At 40.1% G+C, this 14,257-nt stretch overlaps 1 protein-coding gene across 1 annotated transcript in view; it reads right to left on the bottom strand.

The window, feature by feature from the left end:
• The window catches only part of PDE7B (phosphodiesterase 7B), a 297,021-nt gene that overhangs the window by 195,261 nt on the left and 87,503 nt on the right, over positions 1-14,257 (bottom strand). The gene's annotated exons all lie outside the window — the stretch shown is intronic.

Genomic DNA, 14,257 nt, shown 5'->3' with positions numbered 1-14,257 from the left:
TCACGGGACAACAAACACATGCTGCTTTCAGCTTATTTCCCCATTTCTTTTTATTCCCCTTTCAGGTTTTGTTTCTAAGTTATCAGCAGCTCCTTCTTTATGTCTATCTTATTTTTTTCTATTATAAAAGGAATACATGCCGATGGTAGGAAAGCTGTAAAATGCAAAAATATGGAACCAATCAAATCAAGCTATTTCTTTTCCTACCATTCCAAATTATATGCATATATACAACCAACCAACCATATATTTAGGGAAACACAGTATCTACTTAGTTTTGAATAGTTTTATTTCAGTACGATCTGTCTTTATTTGAGACAGACTTGAGGACATGCAGAGTCACTGAATATTTCTCCCTGTGTCTTCTCAGAATTTAAAAGCACACTGAGTTTGCAAAATAACCACACACACACCTTGATTCCCTTAGACAAAAACCCCGTGTCTCTTGGATCCCAATGGAGAAGAAAGGAACAGAATAGCGATCTTGTACTTGGAAATGGGCAATTGTCTTTTGTTTGATTCCTGTCCTAATGAAAATTGCCAACTCTCCTGGCACAACTGAAATGCCTCATGGTCACATCTTGAGGGGGTGTCTGAAGGTAGAGGCAGGTTTTACGTGATTGTGTAAATGTGAGTGCATGAGTGTGAGAATGTGTGTGAGCGTGTATGAATGTATAAGAGTTTGTGAGTGTGCATGTGTGTGATTTTGTGTGTGAATTTGTGAGTGCGTGTAATTGTGTGAGGGTGTATGAGAGAGCATGGGTGTGTGTGAATGCGTGAAGTTAAAATCGTGAGGACCCAGGGATGCTCGGCAGCGTTCTGTTGCATATTGTTAGATACCATTTGTGCGAGGAGCTCTAACCATCCCTGGGGAGCAGCCTCTCAGTGTTTGTTCTGGAAGGCTTCCATTTGCCACAAACCCCAGTTCTTTGACTTTCGTATTGTTTTGAAACTTCTGTATTATTTCATGGGCCATGTCAGTGGGTGGCACGTCTTTCAGTCTTTGACCCAAGCCTCGGGGCTTCTGGGCTCAGATGCACACCAAAAAGAGAAGGCCCGTCTCACACAGCCCATCTGTTCAGGTACCAATGATCTCCTAAGGGAGCATGCAAGCAAAATCCCCGCTCATTTCCAATATGCGGCAACTGGCAGAGAGGTCACCCCAAAGCACAGCTATGGGGGCAACCACTTCTCCTTTGTATCTGTTTGCCCTGGGGTTAGTTAGGAAGCTTTGACACTTGTCAGGTGCAGGTTATCGTAAAAGAAATGAACAATAATAAGCAATCTCTGTACCCTTAGAAATTAGGAAAACAGCATAACAAATCTAAAATCTTTTTAATTATAAAACTAATAATTACTTGTTATGGAACCCTGGGGAAATATCAAGATGAAAAGGATATTAAAACCATGAATGATCCTATCACCCCAGGAAACCAAAGGCTTCTTGGATGTTGGACGATTATAGTTCTCTCACTCACTTCCATTCTGATAATGGCTAAAGGTGAGCCTTCTGTCCCCACCTGCACATGCCAAGTGCTGAGAGAAAAGGATAAAGAGGCAGAATGAAAACACATCACTGTAAAATTCTTAAAGCGAGGGTGTATAAAATCCACGTGGGCATGGCGTTTAGAAATATTGCATCGCACAATTTCATAGGATGGGACTAACCTGTTAATTTATCAGTTAGATGCCTTAATTATAATTTATATGAGTTAGATGCCTTAACTATCCTTTAAATATCATAACCTTCTATCTGTAAAAAAATAATTCATCTTTTACTTTGTAGTAAGAGAAGGAAATTAATTAACTCAATAGAAGAGTTTTATTTATGATCTGGGGTTTTGTTTATAGCTCCACTGTGGATGGGCGAGCACTTTCTAAGATCATTTGCAGAACAATTATTTCCACGTGTTCAACAAAGAGTAATTAATAGTTTGGATTTATGCAACACTCCACTAACCATTTAATGCCCACTGATAATCAACGAATAAAATATGCCTGTTTTATTACCACCATTATCAACCTGATGATTTCCTTTACGTAAATGATCATCATTATCCTCATTAGGGGTGATTACATATTAAAACCTTGTGTATGTTGAGTCAGATGATTAATTATATATTCTAACTTGTGCTCAAAGATAATTATTGAGTGTTCAATTATTTATGGCACTCTCATGCACAGCTGGTGGGAGGGTGAATCTGTACAGCTACTTTGGAAAACTATTTGGCAGAATCAGCTGAAGTCAAACAAATATCTATCCTGTGACCCCACAGTTGTATTTCTAGGAAGATACCCAAGAGAAATGAAAAATTTTGTGCACCAAAAGACATGTAAAAGGACATTCATAGCAGTTTTAGTTGTAGTCCAAATTTAATTCACTACCACTAGAATTAATAAATATACTGTCACACACATGCAGGAATATTGTATAACAGCAGTCAGCATCCTTTTTCTGCAAAGGTCTACAGAGTAAATATTTTAGGCTCTGTGTGTCTTATGATAGAGACCTTATGGTTAACTACTTAACTCTGCTGATATGACCCAAAGCTGTAGACATTGTGTAAATGAATGAGTATGGCTGTGTTTTAATAAAACTTTATTTACAAAAACAGGTGAAGGGCCAGATTTGGCCCATAGGCTGTAATTTGTTGACTCTTGCTCTATAGGGGGAAAATGCAAAAAGAAAGACAGCTTCATGCAACAGCATGAATGAATCACATAGTGTTAAATGAAAAGGCAGACAAGAAAAATAATATATTCTTTGACTCCATTTATATAAATTTCAAAAGTAGTGATAGAAGCCAGCAGAGTCAGGGCGGACTCTTTGGGGGGTAATGCCTACAAGGAGGTCCCTGGAAGCTGCAGGTACGGCTCTAAGTGGTGTTTACATGGATGTAGTAACTTTGTAAAAATTTATTGAGCTGTACACTTAAACATTAGGTATTTCTCAGTATTTAAGTTACATTTCAATTAAGAAGTAAAAAAACATTTTCTATGCTAATAAACAAAAGGCAAATTAAGCCAACAGCAGGAGAATTTCATGTTAAATATAAAAGCTACAAATTAAATAGTTAAGGGACATGAAGTTATTGATAAAACAGACTAGAACACATGTACGCATATTGATAGTTCATATTTACTCATGTAAATCACCTATCTGAAAGCTTACACCCTTACAGATGTGAACATTTGAAACCGATCTTTGAAGAACCTTTCCTAACATGAAAGCAAAAGCAAATAGAGAATCACAGGTCTTTTTTCCTTTTCTTATTTTTTTAAAATTGTATACCTCCCTATTTTCAACAGTACATTTGCTACAGGAGAGAGATTCTTTATTTACTGCAATGGCCTAGAAACCCACATAACTGCGTGTGTCCCTGTAACCTCGGGACTCTAGCTGGTGACCAGGCTGGGCAAATAACTTATGTCTTCTTTTCCTATTTGAACTTCAAATTTGTTTTCAACCTTAAAGTTCCAAGAAAGGGACACCTGACAGAACTAAGCTCTTTCTAGTATTGAGCCGTCTGCTTAAGACTCTGTTATGAACAAGTTCCCAATGTCTGAGTGATTCAAGATATGAAATGGCTATTCATACACTGTTACCTAGTGGCATCTCGGACTAGTCAACCGTCTTGTAAATATGACCCATGAAGGGCAACTTTGCCTGATACTAAAAGTAAAATAGCAGAAAGAATAAGGTTCCTTTTACACAGACTGCCTGGTGGAATTAATTATTAACAAACCCAATTCTACAAATAATGTGGCAATTCAGGAATAAGATGTTAAGTTTTTCCCTGAGAAGTGTGGAAAATGTGTACTTTCAAATTCAATGTGTACTTCCAAAATTTCCAATTACTTTTTCCAAGTATTTGATTTTCTAAAAGAAGACTATTAAAATACATGTGCTTGACACTGAAATATAAATTTTAGGAAGTAGCTTGATAGGGTGACTCTTTTTATAAATTTAGTACACACATTGCAAAAGATTATCACTGGACAATGAAGATACTGATGTTTGCTTACCATATGCTATATCCTATTAAGATTTCTGGCATTATCTCCTTATGGTTCACAATGTGAAATACCCATATCTTCAACTGGGCCATGTAGAACTATATCCCCCAGAATCCAGAATTTAGGTAAAGATTAAATGGTAAGGTGCAAGTTATGATAATGTTAACTATCCCATTAAATTACAAATCATAAAATTTTAAAACTGTTGACTATAAATAAAATGTAATATACTCACATTTCCTTGACTACCTAAAAGTGGCCAAAAGCAAATTCTTTGCATTAGCTTATCATTTTATGTGAACATACTTTGAGACTTGACTTTGAGATTTTTGCAGCACAATATAAATAATAATTTTGATAATGTCCATACTACATTCAAAAAGTTGTAAAATTGAATTAATTTTAAGTAAGGCATGGAAATTTTGAGGTCTGGAAACTGAACTGTCTACATCACTAGATTTTAGAACTGATTGCCTGGCAAACAAAATTATCTTTTGGCATTTACACATGATAATGAAATGTTATTGTTCAAAGATAGCAATTGCTATAATGGGAACAGGTATTTACTTATTTTTTCAGAATTTAAATTTCCCTTTTTTGAGTATGCTTTATAATATACACTATTTTCTCTCATTTTAAAAGAAATTTCTGTAGGTTGTAAATGTTTATAATTGATACATATTAGAAAATATTGCCTATTTATATCTGGCAAAGCAGATGGTCTGAGGTTGATCAGTGGGTACCTCTTAAGTTACCCTCCGTAGCTAATCTGCATGAATAATTTGTCTGTTCAAACGATGTAAAAGTATAATGAAATACATTTATAACCTGAGTTCATTCAAATAAAAAAATCTAACATTGTTTTGTAGTCAAAACTTTGGAAATGACATTGTCTTGGTACAAAATTATAAAAAAATGCAGGATGATGAGGACAAAGGTCCCTAGGTGGACTCATCCTGAGAACAAAAAAACCTTTGAATGAAATTTATAAGAGAAACATGAATCGGAGGCAGCAGGGGTGGCTGAGGAGGAAGAGACAGTTGTGATGTGGACTGACGAGGGTTGGGTCCACCTTAGATACGCTGGTCCTCCCCAAGCCCAGGGGTGGAGTGAAGGCTGGACAAGTGGAAGGTGGAAGCGACGACCTCCCTTTGAAGGTTAAGGCAGGAAGGGAGGAGATTCTTTGAGGCATCATGGCGTAGGGAGAGAGTTAGAGGCACATCCATAATTTCTATAGGTTATACTTTCATTAGGAGTTAGTTGTGTGTCCTCGAAATTCTAGGTCCAGGCTGGGTCCTGGGCAAATAAAGATAAATATGACAGAGACCTACTCCCTTGAGATGTACAGGCGAGATGGGGAAATGGAGAAGTAGTCCAGGAACTCCAGTGTAAGGGCGGGGTTGTCAGTTGGATTTCCAGGGTGTCATCTATCTGAAGCAGGTTCCCTTGGCTGATCACTGGAGGACAAGGAGGAGGCAGCTAAAGCAAAGAGAAGACAGGCGTGTCTTCATGAACAAGGAGCAGCTATTGCTCTGAAATGTGTCTTTGGAATACGGATTTTTTAGGTTAGGGTATGTTTTTGTTTTTAAAAAAAGGGACACTGATATCTGGGCTCACAGTTTCTAACCTCAGCTGGGTCCTCAAGTGTTTCACCATAGATTTTATATCTCTTTAGTCTATTCTTTCTTAGCTTCTACCACACTGGTTTCAAATCTTCCCCTGCCCCTTTATGCTCACATCCTCTACTCCTTTCCTTATTCTTGTGGGAATATCATGCTGTCTTCTTGCAAGCAAGAGAAGTAGCCAGCTGGAAGTCCACTCCACTCCTGTCTGACCCCAACTGACAGAGGCGTCTCCATCCTCACTCTTCCTAGTCCACAGAGACCACCTTCTCACCCAAGCAGAGGGAGTTTAAACCTCACACTGGCTCCCCAGCTCTTCTCTCCTCTGCCCTCTCTCTCTCTCTCTCTCAATCCTCTTCTCTCCAAAACTTGGCCAATTCCTCTCCTGACTCTTTCCCCTCAGCATCAAGACAGGCTAAAGTCTTTCCCACACTAAGAAACCCTTCTCATCCCAACTTTGACAGATGCAGTCATGTCACCTGTCTTCCTTTCTTAGACCGATTTCTTGATAGTCCCCCAGTTTTAGTATTCTGCTGTCTGGCTCCACCAATGCCCTCTCCCCACTGCCCCTCCAGTTATGATTTAGCTGATGTCACCTTCAGGTTACTAAATGCAATGAATGCCTTTTGACGCCTGCAGTATTTCACATTTTTAGGGTGCCCTTCCTTATGAAACTCTCACCTCTGGTCTCAGGTGATGTCATCTCTTCTTGTTTTCCTTCTATCTCTCTGTCCACTCACTCTTAGTCTTCTACCACTTCAGGTTTCTTTAGACTCCTCTTGCACCTGCCCAGCTCTTCAGTGGGAAGCTTTCAAGCTTTCTATTGTGCATATCCATCTCGCCCCTCACCTTCCCCTAGGTGAGCCCATCATGGCTGATAAGTTGTCACCAACACTCCTTCTGGATCCTTCTCCTGAGCTCCAGATTCTTGACGACACCTCAGAGTCCCTTGGACCCCTCAGTTTACTGTGTCTCAAATGTAGCTCTTTATTCCCCCCAGTTGCAAATCTGGATTCTCTTGTACTTTCCCTTGGGGGTGGGAGGGGCAGCACCTCCCTATTAAACTAAACTTCCTATATATGGTCAATTGGGAAGCTCTGTCACTCCTCTGAATCTTTTGTCTCCTTTCTCTCTGACAGTATTTCAAGGCAGGCAGAAGTCATGATGCTTCCTTGAAAATTGCTAGTTTCCTGGATATGTTTCTTTTTCCTCCAGTGCCTTCTCTCCTCTGTGATGAGGCACTCTGTCTGAGGTGTGCAGCTAATGTGGTAGCTGCTCTGCTTAAGTGTCCTTAGGTGGTTCATAATCTGCCCCTTTTTCCTCCTCCCATTGATGATCTTATTATTACTTTCCTCTTATTCATGCGTAATGAGCTTCAGGGTTTCTCTAACTGGTCACAGTCTCTCAAATCTGAGCTTCCTGTGCCTGCTACTCCTTCCATCTGGAAATACCAACACCTCCCAATGGGCTGACCCCTCCCCAGTCTCATGGAGCTGGATGCTGCTCCTCTTACCATCTCTTCCATGAGCTCTTTCCTGATGCCTTTGCTCCTTGCTGCACCCTGCATTGTTCTTATTATGCTTTGCCACACCCCATCATCATTGTCTATGTACTTGTCAATTTCCCTCTAGATTGGGAGCTTCTTGAGGGCAGGAGCGAGGTCTTCAGTATTTTTCTATCCCTAGCCAGGCAGGCAATAGACCCTTATAAATATTTGAAAAAATCTTGAGGACTTTTATATGAAAGATGACGGGTCTCACAGAAAGCTTTTTTTATCCACCTTCCGACAGAAGCAAAACAAATACCACCCAGGACTGAGACTTCCATCACTGTGGGGTTTGACTCCTTCAGTCCTAATAGTTTGGTCCTTGCTTGTGCTGCTTTTCCATCTTCAGCTCTTGCCTGAGCCCTGGCTGCCAGCTGCATTGAGATGTGTGGTGCTCTGTTGCTGTGGAGATGCTGCAACATTCCACCGAAAGCAACTGTGAAACCAGGGAGCTCGTTTTCCTTATGCAAGGCAAGATTGACTTTCCAAAATATATTTTTTTCAAATGCAGTGGTATAACATAGAAAACTTTTTGAATAATTAACCCAAGAATGGAACAATTTTCTATACATTCTTATAAACGTACGGAAGACACAATAATGGGCCTCCCCCTCCTCCAGGCATTCCATCTGCAGGAGGATAAGCTTTTGAGGTGACAGGCTCCACCTTACTGGTTATTATGTTACACTTCAGAGCATCCTTAGCAAAGAATTGGGCAAGTAGTGGTGTTCAACAAATGTGTGTTTAATTGCTTGATGCCTAGGATGGGATTCAGTTTGAAAGGATCATATGCCCTAGAAAAGCCATGTTTTAATCTTGATATATCTTGTGGAGGCAGCTGTTCCTTTTAATCCCATTCAACACTGTAGTTTGGAAACTTGATTAGATTATCTCCAGGAGATGTGACTCACCCAATTGTGGGTATTAACCTTTGATTGAAGGGAAATGTGACTCCATCCATTCCAGGTGGGTCTTGATTACTTTACTGGAATTCTTTAACAGAGGAAAAATTTTGGAAAAAGCTTTAGAACCATGAGAATCATGAGCGCCTACACAGCCAGAGACCTTTGGAGATGAAGATGGAAAATGCCCCCTGGGGAAGATTCATGAAGCAAGAAGTCTGGGCAGAAAGCTAGCAGACATCACCAGGTTCGCCATGTGCTCCATTCTCTCCAGCTGAGAGAGAAACTCTGAACATCATCGGCCTTCTTGAACCAAGGTGTCTTTCCCTGGATGCCTTAAATTGGACATTAGTATATCCTTGCCTTAATCTGGAAATTTTCAGTCTTAGAACTGTAAACTAGCAACTTAGTAAATTCCTTTTTTAAAAAGCCATTTCGTTTCTGGTATATTGCATCCTGGCAGCTTGCAAACGAGAACAGGTTCTAACTGTTTGCAGAGAATCACACATTTCTCATCCTGTAACCTGGAAAGATATGCTTGGGAAATTGTTAATTAGCTCAAGTAGATGCGACCTTGGCCTTGGCTGTGTGAGCCGATGGCTGTAAACCCTGCACCAACCAGCCTCTGATGCTGGTGCTTCCACACACGCTGCACCGGCACCCACTCAGCAAACGGGGGCCTCAGGGTCCGGGCAACTGGAGGATGCTCCTGAGGTCGGACACTCAGCAGAGACTAAAACAAAGTCCCTGCTTTCATGGGCTTCACGTTCTGTGGGTCTGGGTGCATGGTGGGGGCAGCTGGGGGACAGAGACAAACACATGTGAACCATGTCGTTGGGTGATAACTGCAATGGAAAGTAAAATAAGGAAGGGCCCTGGGGCAGACAGCGCCGAGGATGATGCTCCACCCACCTCCCCCAGGAATAGCCAGGTTTCGATTTGCCCCCTTTAGGCAGAGTTAGATTATGGCCCAGAGATTTTACTTGATCTCATATATATTGAAAGGATGAATTGATGTGTCCATGGACTGAAGTGCTTGTAAGTGTTAAGTGAAAATTAATGCAAACTCTTGAGGCACTTAACTTGGAGAAATCAAATTTAAGCCACTTTCAAACGTTGGTCTTTCCACATGGACCTTCACTTTTGTTTTGTTGTTTTGTATGGGCAGGCACCGGGAATCGAACCCGGGTCTCCAGCATGGCAGGTGAGAACTCTGCCTGCTGAGCCACCATGGCCTGCCCATAGCCCTTCGCTTTTAAAGTCAGGTGCACATATGAGCATCCTTTCTTTAATAACCTGTGAAGACAACATGCTTATTTCTAAATTGCAAACATGCACTTGAAAATATTTATTCATCAGAACTAAACTGAGATTGTTTAATATTCAAAATGTAGCATAGCTGCCAGTTTGTATTAAAAATACTATAAATATGAAATAAAATGCAAAAACCTAGAATACATTAGTTATTAGTATTAATAAAAGAATACATATATTTATGGAACTTGTAAAATCCCAGTAAGAATGGCATTGGTATTATTATTATTACTGGCTACTCCTTGGTAGTACAGTGAAGTCTATGGTCACACTGTTAATAAGCTGAGACCAGGCCTTTGAATGCCCTTTTCTTTTTTTCCATCACAGTGGCATTGTTTTTCTTTAAGAAAGATTCTTAGGAAAGATTCATTAAGGAACAATTTATAGACTGCCATCCATATGCAGTCTAATGCCATATGACAATGCAAAAATATTAATTTTTAAAAATCTCCCAATTGTTGTAAATATTGAAGTCCCACAAAGTAAAAAATAGCAATTTCTCCACTGTAAAAAGACAACACTGACTTATGTCTTAAATAAAATACTATGATATTTTATATCAAAGTGTGGGGGATAAAAGTAACATTTATTTTTTAAAAGTCAAGTCTTGAATTTCAATCATAGGTTCAAATACGTGATGGGTTAAATGACTTCATTTTATAAAGATCTGGTGAATGGTCATCCTTAATATTGTCCAGAAACTAGTTATTGAGTGTCCTGCAGGCCAGAGTTCTCTTTTATCTGTGTTTTTTTAGAGACATATATTTCTAATATATCCCTTCAATCTTTCTCATGACCTGAGAAACTTGCTGCCTCCTCACACACTTGTGAGTGTCGTGATGGTTTGGAGGTTGCTTGGACCCCACAAAAGATCAAGTTCTTAAAGCTGAGCCATTCCTATGGGTGTAGACCTCTTGTGGGTGGGACTTTTGATTAGGTTATTTCAGTTGAGGCATGTCCCAAGTGGGTCTTAATCCTTTTAGAACTTTATAAGAGCATGAAGTAGAGAAAAAGACACAGACTCTAAAAGAGAAAGAAGAGAAGCTGACCGAGAAGAAGCTCAGAAAGAAAGCCACAGAGAGTGCAGACAGAAACTGAAAACAAAGAAACCTGGAGAGGAGGGAGAGACCAGCAGACACACCGAGTGCCATGTGACAGAGAAGTCCATCACTGCAGGGAGCAGGTCCTTGGGAAAAAAACATCAACTGCTGATGCTTTGATATGGACATTTTCATAGCCTCAGAATTATAAACTTGTAAGTCAGTAATTCCCCATTGTAAAAGCTAACCCATTTTTGGTTTATTGAATTATGGCAACTTTGGCAAAATAAAACAAGGGTGATGTTGCATTCGCCCTGAATGCTGTGGCCTTTCCATATTTAAACCCACCCATCCCCCCGGCCAGCTCCCTTTGCTTCCTGCGACTGCCATAACAAAGTGCACTCACTGGGCAGCCTGAGACCACAGACATTTATTGTCTTATAGTTTTGGAGGCTAGACGTTTGAAATCAAGGTGTTGGCAGGGCCAGGCTCTCTCCGAAACCTGCAGGGAAGAATCCCTTCTTGCCTCTTGCAGCTTGTGGTAGGTTGTGGCAATCTTTGGTGTACTTGTAGCTGCAGCACTTCCACCTCTGCACATGGCCTTCTCCCTATGTGCTGTGTCTCTGTGTCCCTTTTCCTCTTCTTGTAAGGACACTTGCTATATTGGAATAGGGTCCACCCTACTCCAATAGGACCTCATTTAATGATCTGGGATGACCCTACTTCCAAATAAGTCCACATTCTGAGGTCCTGGGAGCCGGGGCTTTAGCATAGCTTTTGGAAGACTTCAATCCATCACATCAGCCATCCATCCCTCTCCCTCCTCTGAAGTGGTAACACACTTTATCTTTCCCTCTTTTGCATCACTTGTCACTGTCTAGATGGTGTTGCAGATATCCAGGTTCAAGTCTTGGGTCTCTTGCTGGGTAGGATCTGGGCCTGGTTGGCCTTTAGAGTTGTAGTGCCTGGCCAAGTACCGTGCATACAGTAAGTGCTCAAGGTATAGCTGTTGAATGCCTGTTGGTTGAGTGCCTGGTACTGCCCTGGGGACACGTACAACTTTGAAGAGTCTATTTGGTTATAGTTACAGTTACCCTCCTATTTGCATAAGCTTTCAGCTTTTCAACTGCTTTCCTAACTGCTATGATGAGCAACTGATCATTTATTTATTCGTTTCTTCGTTTTTGTGTATTTGCAATTTATTTTCAATTGCTTATAATAGATTTATCAACACATGCCTACAGGTTGTAGGGCATCTTAGGAGGCTGTGTCTCCTCACACAGCATCTCTTTCTGTCACCAGAGCTGCACTTTGCGCGAGGTAGGACAAATGTTTTTATTTCCATTTTGCAAAACTACAAATTGAAGCCTAGGGAGATTAAGCAACTTGTACAAGCACACAGTTAACTTTTTTCAGAGCTAGGAGAAAGCAAGTTCCTCTATGCTTATGCTGAATGCTAATAAAATATTGATTGCTCAGTATTTGGTTGCTTAGAAAACTGGCAACCCATATAAATAATTCAGACTTAATTTCAACCGGAAAGTTGACTAACATGAGCAGCCGTGCAAGGCTTTGATAGGTGAGGAAGGTCCATTGTATATTCAAATGATAATGACACGCATCAGCATGAAAGGAATCATGTGAAAAATGGAAGAAGGGCCACTGAAATTTTCCAACTGGAAAAAAAAATGAAAGTGTGATAAAGAACCCTGCTGCAACAATAAGGGGAGAGAGGGAGTACAGGAGACACCAAATCTGATCCGGGATTCTTTTCTGAAAGTTTCTTTTCAGAGGAGGATTTATCATTTCATAATGCTTGCCAATTGGTTAGCAAATAAACTGAGAAGCGAATCAACATCCATTTTACATAATTTATTTCAATCTTCTAAATGCTTTTCATTATATTTTAAAAGTGAAATCCTTTTTATAACTCACCATATGCATTTACTAATTGTGCAATGAGAGATCATTTCTCTGCCACTCATCTGCCTTCTTCAGTCTCAGTTCGTTACATCTAATTCAGGCACAAGTCCTGCTGTACATTTGTATACACTCTCAGATAGTTATAGATACTTATAGAAACTTCTGAGGCCAATTTGAGCTTGAGAGAAATTATTATTATTATTTTTTTTACATGGGCAGGCACCAGGAATCGAACCCAGGTCCTCGGGCATGGCAGGCAAGCACTCTTACCTGCTGAGCCACCGTGGCCCGCCCTTGAGAGAAATCTTGAGGGTAAATTTTCAAAAAGGAGGAGGCAATGAAGTTCTGAACAAACGCTCCCTGACTGAAGGAAGGAAGCAAGGTTTATCGTAATTTGATGCTTTGCTTCAATGCTCATATTTGCCTTCTCTGAACAGTCTTAAGGAATAAATAGTTACTGCTTTGTGCAGCCAGCTCTGCAGTAACTGCATTTACCTTTATGCCCAACATGAATGATTCCCTGGGCCCAGAAATGTTCCCCCAAGAGACCCATACCTATACAATTAGTTTGTTTCCACTTAAATCTGCATTAACTTCAGGATTCAGAGTAACTCAGGTGAATCCCACACTTATGTCAGGCTTAATGGAATGAGCCAGAAGCTTGACTTTTGGTGAGGTTGGAGGCATTGATGTAGATGATTTAAGGCACAAAATCTATATTTTTCAGAATGATCTGAGGACTCTCCACTGGGAGAGAAGAGAGCTCTGAATGATGTCCCTGACTAGTGACCTTCTTCTAGATTCCATCTCAACTGTGCCAGAACCAAAAGCATGCCAGGACCCAGGAAAGTACCCTAAACCCTGAGTGTGGGCGGGCAGAGATGGGGATCTCACAGGAGCAAGCCTAAAGCTTGTAAACTGAAAGCTGTGGGATGTGTTTGGTTGGTCTTCATGAGGGATCTCAACCTCATGTTGTTATTGTGAACATAAAATGAGTTAAATGACGAATATATCTTAAGATATGACTGGCATGTGCTATGTGCTCATTGAGTGATGAAACAGTGGTGAGATGGTGTCCCAAATCCAAGGCATATGGTCAGACAAAGGAATATCCTCCTGCTTCCAACTTTATCCTATCTCTACCTCTATATCTCTCATCTATCTACCTATCTGCCCATCTATCTGTCTAATCTATCTATCTATCTATCTATCTATCTATCTATCTATCTATCTATCTAACATCATCATTATCATCAATCTAGTTTGTACCCTGAAATATTGGCATTCCTGGGGCATTTCCATAGTTAAGGGAAAGGAAAAAGGAAAAAAAAAATATTTGAAATGGGTGTATGGGTGCTATATTCAGTGTTCATGTGCTTCCAGTAAAGTATTCATTTTCCAATGCATGTGTCACTCTATAGCCACAATTTAAATGAAAATAATAATCAGTTGGAAACTGCCACCAAGAGATTTGAAACAATAGTACAAGAAAATAAAAAAGAAAGCTAGGAAAATATTGCATCTTTTTCGTTTGCTTGTTTGGCTGGTGTTTGTTTTTTTAAAACCACAAGGAACTTTTGATTACTCAGCACATGATAGCCTTGAATTATGATTTATAAAGACCTGCCTCCATTTACCTTGCTATCTGCTTTTGGGTCATCTTACTCAATTGCCTGAGTTGTTAGTGAATGAGGTGCCCAGAGAAAATGAAGAAGCTAAAATGAATCATTTTGTTCTTTGCTCATGAATTTGCATCAGTGTTAGAATGAATGAGAGTGAATTTGGTGAAAACTAAATGTAAGCATTATTCTTATTTACTCATGCTATTGTTTTTTGTTTCATGCCTACAATTAGTTGAAAGTTCACTGCGCATGATTTAGTGGCTTAAAGACG

This window comes from Tamandua tetradactyla, chromosome 25 (assembly GCF_023851605.1).
Source record: "Tamandua tetradactyla isolate mTamTet1 chromosome 25, mTamTet1.pri, whole genome shotgun sequence".
NCBI classification, from domain to species: Eukaryota; Metazoa; Chordata; class Mammalia; order Pilosa; family Myrmecophagidae; genus Tamandua; species Tamandua tetradactyla.
The sequence above is the reverse complement of the archived record's forward strand: the minus strand, read 5'-3'. Positions and strand labels throughout refer to the sequence as shown.